Source organism: Pseudonaja textilis, chromosome Z (genome assembly GCF_049901715.1).
Source record: "Pseudonaja textilis isolate UNSWEBS1 chromosome Z, rPseTex1.2, whole genome shotgun sequence".
NCBI classification, from domain to species: Eukaryota; Metazoa; Chordata; class Lepidosauria; order Squamata; family Elapidae; genus Pseudonaja; species Pseudonaja textilis.
The window spans coordinates 51,979,203-51,991,809 of record NC_142008.1 but is presented as its reverse complement, the minus strand read 5'-3'; the positions used below and the strand labels follow the sequence as shown (position 1 = coordinate 51,991,809).

Genomic DNA, 12,607 nt, shown 5'->3' with positions numbered 1-12,607 from the left:
ATTTGGAAAGATGGTTTAATGGTGGACAGCAGGACCACATGGCTTGGAGCTCCAAAGTGAAAAAGAAAAGATGATCACATACTTCAAAGTGAGAAGGTCAAGAAGGGAAGACCAAGATGCTGAGAGACCCTTATATAACCTCTGTTGGGCCCCACCTTAGTGTTTTCTGTTCCTGTGTAAGAAATGTATCCTATTGGCTGTCAGATTCCAAGGGGTGGGGGGTCTTAGCTAACTTTATAGGCTTTGTCTGCAGCGCATGGCTTCACCTGAGTGTCATGCCCCTGGTGGAGACTGACTCTGAGGAAGAGGAGGAACAGCCAACAGGGAGTGGGAGTGTGGCTCCAGAGGTGGTGGAGGAGGCTGGGGAAGGGCAGAGGCTGGCTGAGCAGACAGAGAGGATCCAGGCCCATCCCTTATCCATCCTAGGTCACGCAGGGAGGAGAGGATCAGGGAAAAGCGAGGTCTACTCAAGAGGAGATTACCATGATCCTCCTCATGGCTTGCAGCTGGGAGCTATGTATATAAGTTTGAAACTAGGCAGTTAGAATTGCTGGAGTCAAAGTTTAATGTTTACTTTGAAAGAGATTTATCTTTGCTGGCGTTCTTCCCATGGACTCTCCTCGGTTATTTTCCTGGAATTTATGATTAGTTATCTTGGTTTGCTTTGGAAGTCTCGTCAATGCAGTTTGTTTTGGTTTTCTTTTTGCCTCATTATTTACTTTTGTGACTTTAAACTGTGCCTAATAAAACAGTAAAGTTAAGTTGAAGGCCTTACTAGACTTTAATGTATGTTTTGGGTTTTGGGTTTGAGAGACTACGGGTCATCACATTTTGACTCCAGCCACCCCTTCAACTTATTTTTTCTTTTTGTGGGGTGACCATGGATCAGCTCAGAGCAGAGATTGCCCAGTTAACCCAGCAAGTGGCTCTCTCTTGACTGCACAGGTGGCAAAAATGCAAGCTGCCCAGCCACACCGAAAATGCCCAGTGGCAGTGCCAGATAAATTTGATGGTTCTCTGGCCCAATTTCCAGCATTTTTTGGGCAGTGCCAGCTTTACATGAGCCTTCGGCCTGAGAACTTTCCCACTGACTGGGATAAGGTGGGGGTTTTGATTAGTTTGTTGTCAGGCTCTGCAGCACATTGGGCAATGCCTCTGCTGACCCAGCCCAACCAGGTGTTGGACAATTACGCTGAGTTTTGCTTTCAGTTTCAGGCCATGTTTGAGGACCCTGTTCGAAGCCAAACAGCAAACAAACATTTGAGAGAGTTGAAGCAGGGGCGTGGCTCACTCATGGATTATATTGCTAGTTTTCGGGTGGTTGCTCAGGATGTACAATGGAATGAGGCAGCACTATTTCCAGGAGGGTTTGTCATCAGAGCTCCTGGATGAGTTGGCACGCACTGAATGCCCTCACACCCTTCAGGAGCATCTGTGTCTTGGTATCAATGCTAGACTTCAGCAGCGACGGGTACAACGACGGACAGAGACCGTAGCTATTTCCAGCAAGACGGCGCCCTTGGTGGAAGTGCCTTTGGAGGTACCCATGCAGTTGGCAGCTGGCCACCCTCACCTGACTCAAGTAGAAAAGGAGAGACGTCGTCGTGATGGTTTATGCCTCTATTGTGGCAATCAAGGCCATTTTGCAGCCAAGTGTCCTGTTAAGTCATCCACAGCAGCAATGCCTGCAGTGGCGGGAAATGAACATCATTCAGCCTATGGGGGTCTGTAGGTCAGAGTATAAAGTCCTTAGGCCTGCCATCTTCACCAACCTTGCCACCCTCGCCACCTTTGACATCTCCACCACAATTGTTATTGGTGAAGCATCTTGTGCTGAAAGCAAGTGTGTTCATGCCTGGTGTGGGAGCGGTGGAGATCCAAGCCTTGGTTGACTCAGGGGCCACAGCCAATTTCATGGATGCTCATTTTGTAGAGCAGTGGTTCATTCCTCAGCAACGGGTGTCCTCACCAGTAAGGGTAGAGATGATTGATGACACCTGTTGCTGAGGAATGAACCACTGCTCTACAAAATGAGCATCCATGAAATTGGCTGTGGCCCCTGCCCTTCGTTCGGGACCTGTGGTTGCTGCAACCAAACCCCTTTGCATGCGTATTGGGCAGCATGTTCTATGTTACCACAGTGCCTTATTTTCCGGTGGTGCTGGGTTTGGAGTGGTTTCAGGCCCATGATCCACAGATTGTCTGGTCATCTGGAGCTGTGCAGTTTCTTGATAGGAAATGTGCCAACCATTGCTTGTGCTCCTGTGCAGGGAGTGTGGCTACGCCCGTGGACCTGGATCTACCTGCAGAGTTGGTGGACTTTGCTGATGTGTTTGGGGAGAAGGAGGCGGATCAGTTGCCTCCCCATCGGGTGTAAGACTGTCCAATTGACTTGTTGCCTGATGCAAAATTGCCGGTGGGTCGGATATATTCCCTGTCAGAACCAGAGTTGGCTGCGTTGCAGGATTTTATTGACAAGAACCTCCAGAAAGGGTTTATCCGGCTTTCTACCTCCCCATTGGCTGCACTGGTGCTTTTTGTAAAAAAGAAATCGGGGGAGCTACGTTTATGTTGTGATTACCACAAGTTGAATGCAATCACAGTGAGGAATTGGTACCCGCTTCCCCTCATCCCTGAATTGATTGAGTGGCTTCATCAAGCTAAGATCTTTATGAAGTTGGACTTGCATGGGTCCTACAATCTGGTTTGCATTCGTGCAGGGGGCAAGTGGAAAACAGCTTTCTGGATGAGGTATGGGCATTTTGAGTATACCATGATGCCTTTTGGATTAATCAATGCCCCAGCTATGTTCATGCATTTCATGCATGATGTTTTTTGTGATTTGTTGGATCAATTCATGGTCATTTATATAGATGACATTTTGATTTACTCAGATTTCCTGCAGAAGCATTGGCAGCATGTGCGGCTAGTGTTGCAACATTTGCTGGATAACCACCTGTTTGCTAAGCGTGAGAAGTGTCAGTTTGCACAAACCATGATTGACTTCTTGGGACATCGTATTTCACCTGCTGGGGTGGAAATGGACCCAGAAAAAGTACAATCATTGAGGCATGGGAACCTCCACAGCAGGTTAAGGATGTGCAACGACTGTTGGGGTTTGCAAACTACTGCCTCACATTTATTCCCCGCTTTGCTGCCTTGACTGCTCCCCTTTCTAATCTGCACAAGAAGGGGGAGAAAGTTCCATTGGGGTGCTGAGGAGCAGGCAGCTTTTGAGGCATTGAAAGTCACCTTCCGTGCCTATCCTCAAACACCCTGATCCAGGCCAGCCATTTGTGGTGGAAACAGATGCTTCCGATGTGGCTGTTGGTGCAGTGCTCCTCCAGGCCTATGCTCCCGCAGGCACCTTGTTCCCATGTGCTTATTATTCCTGGAAGTTATCAGCTCCAGAGCACAACTAAACGATTTGGGACAAGGAGCTATTGGCAGTTAAGGTCACTTTTGAGACATGGCAGCACCACCCGGAGGTGGCTCGTCACCAAATCAAGGTTCGGACGGATCATTGCAATTTGGAACAACTATGTACAGCTCGGACATTGAACCAGCATCAGGTGAGATGGTCCTTATTCTTTCTTCGATTTGATTTCCGGGTGACCTATGTTCCGAGTGGAGGGAATCAACATGCCAATGCCCTATCTCGAAAGCCCAAGTATACCTGAAGGGAGTATAAAATCTTGCCCCGGACTGTGATTCCATTGGAGTGGTTTGCGGCCACCAAGAAACCTGTGGACCTCTGAGTGAGGATTCAGGAGGTGCAGCAGCAGGACCCATTTGTGGCAGCTTGATGTTGAGAATTGGATGAGAATGGGAGATAAGAGACTCCTTGGGTGTATGTTGAGGACCTATTGCAGTTTCATGATCACATTTACGTGCCTGGAGGTCCTCTTCGTGGCCTTATCCTACATTAATGTCATGATACTCTGGCGGCAGGACACTTGGGGGTGTTCAAAACACTGCACCTCATCTCTGGCACATTTTTGTGGCCGAGACTTAAACATGATGTGTCGGGATATGTGGCATCCTGTGGGATCTGTCGCCAAGCCAAGTATGCTCCTGGTGCACCCCCTGGTCTCTTATAGCCCTTGCCCATGCCAAAACGACCGTGGGGGGCAGTTTCATTGGATTTCATTGTTGAGTTACCACCATTGAATGGTGCCACAACCATTTTGGTGGTGGTGGATATGTTGACTAAAATGGCCCACTTTATTCCTTGTGCGGGTCTTCCATTGGCCAAGATAACGGCTCAATTGTTTATCTCCCATGTTTTCTGGTTGCATGGGTTACCAGACCACATGGTATCAGATCAGGGGGTACAATTTACAGCATGCTTCTGGCAGACCCTACTCGTGAAACTGCAGCTTCAGGAGTGTCTGTCATCTGCTCATCACCCCAAAACTGATGGAGAGACAGAGAGAGTGAATGCTATTTTGGAGCAGTACCTCCGCTGTTTCAGGAATACTCAACAAGAAAATTGGGTGGAAGTGCTGCCGGTGGCAGAATTCGCTTACAACAATGCTCAACGTGCATCCACCCATGTGTCCCCTTTCTTTGCTAACTATGGGTTTCATCCACAACTTTTTCTTTTAGCCCCGTCTGATTCCCCAGTTCTGGCAGTGGATACGTTCTTGCAGGAGTAAAAAGCCGTGCACCACATGGTCCACGATCAACTAGAGAGAGCCAAGGAAGACTATAAATGGTTTGCAGACTGACATTGTTGTGATGTTCCGCCTTTACAATGCATTTCCACCCTCCCCCAATAATCTTTCTAATTGTCTTCTGGGGATTGAAAAGAGTCTTTTAGTATCCATCTCAGGGTCCTTTCCTTCATGCCTCTGTGTGGCAGAGGCTGGGCTTGGTGGTATGGGTGGTCAGTCAGGCTTGGGAAAGTCTGCCCCACTCTGGTTTGCTGTAATGACTTTCAGTGGAGGCTGGATCCAAACCCAATTCTTTGGCTCCAATGGATGGAATATCTCTTCCACATGTGGCAGGGCTGAAAGACAAAGAACAAGGGTCCCCTCCCCCTTCACTGGACATTCTACCAGGAAAGTATTGTAAAAGGATTAGAGATTTTGGGGGTGGTGGTAGATAGCTTGCAGGCATGGTTTGAGGAGGAAGAAAAATAACACATCAGTGTTGTGGCTCCGGGCTTGGATTCAGCTCCTGTGATTGATATGAGTTCAAGTGAAGAGATTATGGCAGAACGATATGAGCCAGCCTGGCTTACTGATTGGACTGATAACCAGGATGAGGAGATGGACGTGACAAAGGATGACAGACCTGATGTATTAGAATTGTCAGGACCTTTGACCTCCTCTGGTTCCTTATCTGATCAACAGCCGGGAATGGCTGACAGGGAAGTTTTGAGAGAGTCTTCTAGTGGAGATGAGAACTTGGAAAATTGTGGTTAAATGTAAAAAATAGAAGACGGTTGAAAAGGCAAAATCAGCTGGAGCGAATGAGAAGGGCAAGTCAGTAAATTAGCACGTTGCCTTAATGAGTATAAAAGGACACAGCTGGGCTGGTACATTTCGCCAGGAACAAAATAACTATTTGAGTGAAGACGTTATAGCAAAGAGCTCTGAGGCTGAAGATTTATTGCCAGGACTGGTTTGCCGGACAGAGTAAAGATTTATGCTGTGGTTTCTGCCAGCCGTTATCTTGTAAGACTTCTTTCCGTTTGATTTAATTGTGAAACGGCTGCTTTCTGTTTTGTTTGTTTGAATTTCGAAGGGGAATCATAACACATCAGTATTACAGTTAGTAAACAAATAAATCAGTTTCAACAATCACAACCATTTATCAAATAATATCTGGCCTTTTTTTCTAAGATTGTGCTAGAGCCAGTTAGCTTAACTGATTATTATAAGGTGTTGCCAATTTCAGACAGTGGACCAAACTGGAGTTGGAAGAAATATCCTTCTGGGTTCAATTCCAAGTGGGGAAAAAGACACTGGATTCATGGAAGTTACTTGAAAAGAAGGTTTAATGGTGGACAGGACCACATCCCTTGGAGTTCCTGAGTGAAAAAGGAAGAGATGTTGAGAGTTCCTTGGTTTTATGCCCTCTCTAAGCTTTGAACTTCCTGGGGCACAGGAAGAGTATCCTGATTGGATGCTGTCAGGGATCATAGCTAGCTTTGTAGGTTGTATGTGTACTAAGTTTGATTGAATCCTGCTGGGTGATGTAATCTTCCCAGGTGCCATGTGGTAAGATGAGTAATCTTATTATGTCCTGAGGGCCATGTCTTAATCCCATCACCCTGGAGCTGAAGGGGGGGGCAGGGAGCTGTAGGAAGCTGCTTTAAAGACATGTTTCTCCTTTCTCATCCAAGGAATATTCTGCCTTTTTAATATTTCCTAGAATATTTCATTCTTCTAGGAGAGGGATGGGTGCTATCTTTCCACACTTGAGATCACAGAAGGTGCTTTTAAGGGTGCGGGAAGCTGCTCAGAAAGAAATGCTTCATTAGATATCCAAAAAGCTAGCAATATTGAATTTAATTCTTTGTCTATTAGACAGAGGACAGGTGGACAAGGAGATTTGACTTCCAATGCTTGACTCTTAACACTTTTTGGTGGCTTATAATTAGAAAAAAGAGTCAAAAGTTGCATTAATATCTCTCCCATTAATGGAATGTATGACACTACAGGCGTGTGAACTATATTTTTTCTAATTCAGAACAGAAATAAAATACACAAGACTGGATCTGTTTTCTCCAAACTGACAGTGGGACAATTTGTCTCCAGAATTTGTGGGTATTCCAATGCCAGAGATTTTTAAAAAGAGACTTTTCTGAAATGGTATAGGGTTTTCTGTTTGAGCAGGGGGTTGGACTAGAAGACATACTCCAAGATTACTTCCAACTCTGTTATTTTGAGCTAAAAACCTAACCATTTCGATGGCCCAAGAATTCTGACTAGAGAACTACTTGTGCCTGGAAGTAACCCAGAATAAATGGACCCCTTTACTGCAAGTGGTATGCTAAGGTTCTGATTTAAGACATTTTCATTACAAGCCATGGTCATCCCCACCTTCAAAAAGGGAGACCTCAATCTAGTTGAAAATATCAGACCAATCTCTTTAAGCTGCGTCACCTGTAAAGTCATGGAATCAATTATTAACCAATCCATTATCTTCCACTTACAGACAAACAACCTACTCTCTAATAAACAATTTGGTTTCAGGAAAAAACTATCCTGTAATCTGCAACTCTTACACTGCAAAAACATATGGACTACACAACTCAATCAGGGCAAAGCAATAGACGCAATTTACATAAACTTCTGTAAAGCCTTTGATTCAGTGGTACACGACAAACTACTCCTAAAACTAAAATCTTATGGTACACCTTCATAACTGGACAGAAGCATTCCTGTCAAACAGACAACAAATGGTCAGAATTGGGAGCATCCTATCAAATTCTGTACCTGTCAACAATGGTGTCCCCCAAGGCAGTGTTCTAGGACCAATTCTTTTCATACTCTACATAAATGAACTCTGTGATCATATCAAGAGCAACTGCATTCTCTTCGCTGATGATGTAAAGCTATTCAACACCACCGACAATACTGCTATCCTTCAAAAAAAACTTCGACTATGTATTAGAATGGTCAAACAAATGGCAACTTCAAATCTCAACAAATAAATGATCTGTCCTATATATTGGCAAAAAAACATCAGAAAATAAAATATAGGCTGAATAGTCAAGATCTTGTTGATGATCCAAACTCTGTCAAGGATCTTGTAACTACTTAGCCAAAACGGCATTAAAAGTTGTTAACCTAATCCTACATAGCTTTTTCTCTGATAATATCACAATGCTAACTAGAGCATACAAAAGATTTGCTAGACCAATACTTGAATACAGCTCATCAGTCTGGAACCCACATTACGTATCTGATATTAACACAGTTGAGAAAGTCCAGAAATATTTCACAAGAAGAGTTCTCCACTCCTCTAATCTTATGCCACCAGACTTGAAATTCTAGACCTAGAAAACCTAGAACTACGCTGCCTTCGGTCCGATCTAAGTATAGCATATAAAATTATATATTGCAATGTCCTACCTGTCAATGAATACTTGAGTTTCAACCATAACAATACAAGAGCACACAATAGATCCAAACTCAAGGTAAACTGCACCAAACTTGATTGCAGGAAATATGACTTCAGCACCAGAGTGGTCAATGTCTGGAATACTGGAATATTCTGACTCTCTGGTTTCTTCCCCAAACCCCAAAAAACTTTAACCTTAAACTGTCTACTATTGACCTCACCCCTTTCCTAAGAGGTCTGTAGGGGGCGTACATAAGCGCACTAATGTGCCTATCGTTCCTGTCCTATTGTTTCTGTCTTTTTTCTTATATGTAGCCATTTCATGTATTCATAACCATGCTTATTCTTATACCTGTTATCTTATAATCACTTAACAAAATAAATAAAATAAAAATAAACAATTGAGCAAGTCCTGAAGTATTTTACAAGAAGAGTACTACATTCCTCTGTTCTCAACAGAATACCCTACACCACTAGACTTGAGATTCTAGTCTTAGACAACCTTGAACTATGCCAGCTAAGACTGTACTTCAGCATAGTACATAAAATCATATGTTACAACGTCTTACCAGTTAATGAATATTTCAGATATAATCACAACAACAGAAGAGCTGACAACAGATATAAATTAAATGTAAAGCACTCCAAACTTGATTGCAGAAAGTATGATTTCAGCAACAGAGTGGTCAATGTCTGGAATTCACTACCTGACTCTGTGGTTTCTTCCCCAAACCCCCAAAACTTTAACCTTACTGCCTACTATTGACCTCACCCTATTCCTAAGAGGTCTGCAAGGAGCATGTATAAGCGTACAATCGTGTCTACCATCCTTGTCCTATTGTCTCCAATTATTAGTTCCTATTTCATGTATTTAAACTTATGTTTATTCTTATTTCTATTATATTGTAAGTGTTTGACAAAATAAATTAAATAAATACATTATAAGTAAAAATATCACCTTCAATTGAGATTTCTAATTAATGCTAGTCCCTAGACTCAATATATGGTGGCAGACTTACAGTACTGGCAAACTAGATTTACAAATTCTTATATTCTTTAGCTTTTCATCATTTGACTCTCCTCTGATTTTAAAAATGAGATACCATTACATTATCTCAATGCAGCTAGCTACCATCCATCCAGCATTAGTAATCAGCTTATTGAGGAACAGACATAGAGATTTTTAGGACTGACAAAGTTAGTTCTTCCTCTGATGATTCTGGGAAATTTTTACACCTGTAAGCACTGGACTTTTCCCCTTCAACCGAAAAGAATGAACTTCTGAAAGCTAGGTACTTTTTTGAAAGGAAATGATCCCGGTACTAGTCAAAGCAGAATTTAAGATGCTTCCAGGCATACAGTAATAGATAAAGGGAGTTAGAACCCCTCCCCTTATTTTGATGTGGATTTAGTCAAACAAAGAACCAACGTGTTAATTCCCCGCCCTTTTTCTGGGAACATATCTTAGAAGAGTTTCCAGGGAGTATCTTAAAAGGGCTGGAATTTTTATGGTCCCTTCTCCTCTTGCTATCTCTCCAAGAAGTGACAAGTTTCTAGACATCTGGCTCCAGTCCTCCAGTTGTATATCATGTGCATGCTATACAGTTTCAATATAAGGTTTAAGATATTCAAGTTACATAAAAAAGGATTACTTGTACCAATTCCCCCCCTTCTTCTTCCATTGAAGAATGGCAGATATTCCCCCCAAATTGAGAAATCCACCTGGAAGACATAAAACATGTGTTATATTTACAATTTAGGATGATTTATCAAGGTATTTCTTTTTTTAAAATAATATTACAGCTTTTTATTAAAAATGAACGAGATAATTTTACTTAGATTTCACTTATAAATTGGTTATATTGTATTATACTGTGCTACTGAGCAATCCTGTCTTCCTGGGGAATTACTTCAAAGGAGATATCTGAAAATTGAAACAGTTATGTCGGACCATGTAACATAAATACATCAATGTTATAGTTCAATAATCCCATTGTTGACCTCAGTATCATAGAATCATTTTGAAAATGGAATGAGTTCAGTTGGACAGGTAAGGTTATTCAGATCCAGATAACTTTAGTTCCCCAAGCAATTTTCTTTCTTTAGGGTTTAGCTAAGACTTCTACCCTAGATCTGCCCAGATGTTCTGGAGCCCTCCAACTGGGCTATAAAACAATATACTTGATGGCAAAACTGTTCTCATGGCAGTGAATGTCAGTTATGTGTTTGACACAGAAAGACAGACAGATATATATTCTAGAATTTCACATGGAATGCATATAGTCAGAGAGTTATATGAAAAATCTTTAACATACCATCTCTGGAATGTTTATAGCTCTCAGTTATATTTTCTGTTTAATTCCAAGTCACTTTAATGCTGCAATTTTTATATTGCACGAATCTTCTTACCCTGTGGATATGCTATTATTTCACAACCGTGAGATGATTAATAGCATAGGTTTAGGCTCCACAGGCAATTTCGTTGTTTTCCAGAGGCAACCTTTTGAAATTAAAAAAATATGGAACGCTTCACAAATTTGCGTGTCATCCTTGCACTGGGGCCATGCTAATCTTCTCTGTATCATTCCAATTTTAGTATATGTGCTGCCGAAGCGAGCACGTCAAGGTATTTCAAGTGGAACTTCTGTAGTAATGTGGGCGCTGTTATATGTCGTTTGGCTACTGACTCATTTTCTGATGAAGGAAGGTGTTTCCAAGCTACTAAATATTGTGTGGATCCACGGGGAGTGCACGAATCAAGGATATCTTTAATTTCAAAATGTTGCTCCCCATGTACCATAATGGGAGTTGGAGTGGTGGGAAGGGATGGTCTAAGGTTTGACGTGATCTCTGGTTTGAGTAGGCTACAGTGAAATACTGGATGGACCTAAGTATTTTGGGAAGTAGAAGCTCTATCATAACAGTAATTAATAACTCTGGAGATGGAAAATGGCCCAATGAATTTAGGTCCCAGTTTCTTAGAGGGTTGCAATGATTTTAGGAATTTTTTACACAAGAAATGGTTTGAATGGTTTAGGATCACAACGTTTTTTGTCCACCTGAGCTTTAAAAGCTGCTCTAGACTCTTGTGAAGCTAGTCTGACCACTGGCCATGTGGTTTACAAATTGTTTACCACCCCTTAAGGGAGGGAATTTCAGGTTCCTTGGTCAGTAGCTCTGGCATGGGGTTGAATTCTTGGCCTGTGGCTACCTGGAATGGGGTAAAACCAGTGCTGCTGCGGACCGAGTTGTTGTATGCTACCTTTGCAAAAGGAAGAAGGTTAGTCAATTGTCCTGTTAGTAATTAATAAAGCATCTTAAATATTGTTCTAATACACTGTTAGATCGTTCAGCTCCACTGTTAGTCTGGGGGTGATTGGAAGACAACAATCCCTGGGTGAAGCCTAATAGGTTTAAAAATGCCTGCCAAAATGTGGATGTGAATTGTACACCCCTATCTGAGATAATCTGTTGGGGAGCTTCATTAAGGCAATAAATGTGTATCAAAAATATCTTTGTCAATGCCTTGGCTGTTGGGATCTTTTGGCAGGGTACAAAATGAAGCTGTTTTGAAAAAAGGTCAGTTACAACCCAAATAACACTATTTCCTGCACTTTCAGGGAGATCCACTATCAAGTTCATAGAGATCTCTTTCCAGGGTGCTGAAGGTTCTGCCACTGTTTGTAAAAGTCCAGGAGATTTTCCTTGTCTTCTTTTTGCAGCAGCACAGATGAGGCAACTAGCAACATAATTTTCAATGTCCTTTTTGAGAGATGGCCACCAAAATTGTCTTTTGATGAGGTGCAGGGTTTTTACAAAACCAAAGTGTTCTGCTATTTTTGAGTTGTGGCATTGTTTCATGAGGTCTATCCTCTGGCTGGCAGGGACATAAAGTTTGTTTTCTACCCAGGCTAGACCATCTTTGAGTAAGCAAATGTTTTTGTTAGCCTGAAGCCAGTCATCTTTAAGTAGTGCTCCCTTAAATATTGAAGTTGTTGCATTGTCAGTCAGTGGCTCTTTCTTCCCTTGTGCTCCGGTGATTACTTTGGCTGCAAGTTGGGGTGGTTGGATCATGGGTTTTACAACTTCAATCTTTTTGCTGTTGTATTGGGGTTTCCTGGACAGGGCATCTGCCAAGAAATTTTTTCCCCCTGGGAGATATTTGAGAGTGAAATTAAACCATTTAAAGTGTTGAGCCCACCTTACTTGTTTTCCTGAGAGTTTCCGTGGAGTTTTCAGGGCTTCTAGATTTTTATGATCAGTCCAGACTTCAAAGGGGATTTAACAGATAACAGATAATCAGAGTTGGAAGGGACCTTGTAGGTCATCTAGTCCAACCGCACAACCAAGCGGGAGACCCTACATCATTTCTGACAAATGGCAGTCCAATCTCTTCTTGAAAGTCTCAAGTGATGGTGCTCCCACAACTTCCGAGGGCAAGCTGTTCCATTGGTTGGTTGTTCTCACTGTCAGAAAGTTTCTCCTTATTTCCAGGTTAAATCTCTCCTTGTTCAGTTTCCATCCATTATTC

The 12,607-nt window shown here is 42.5% G+C and overlaps 1 non-coding gene across 1 annotated transcript; it reads right to left on the bottom strand.

The window, feature by feature from the left end:
• Positions 1–10,589: 10,589 nt before the first annotated feature.
• LOC113447549 (U6 spliceosomal RNA) lies at positions 10,590–10,696 on the bottom strand. Its single transcript, XR_003375629.1, has one exon. It is a non-coding gene; the product is annotated as a U6 spliceosomal RNA (small nuclear RNA).
• Positions 10,697–12,607: the final 1,911 nt, after the last annotated feature.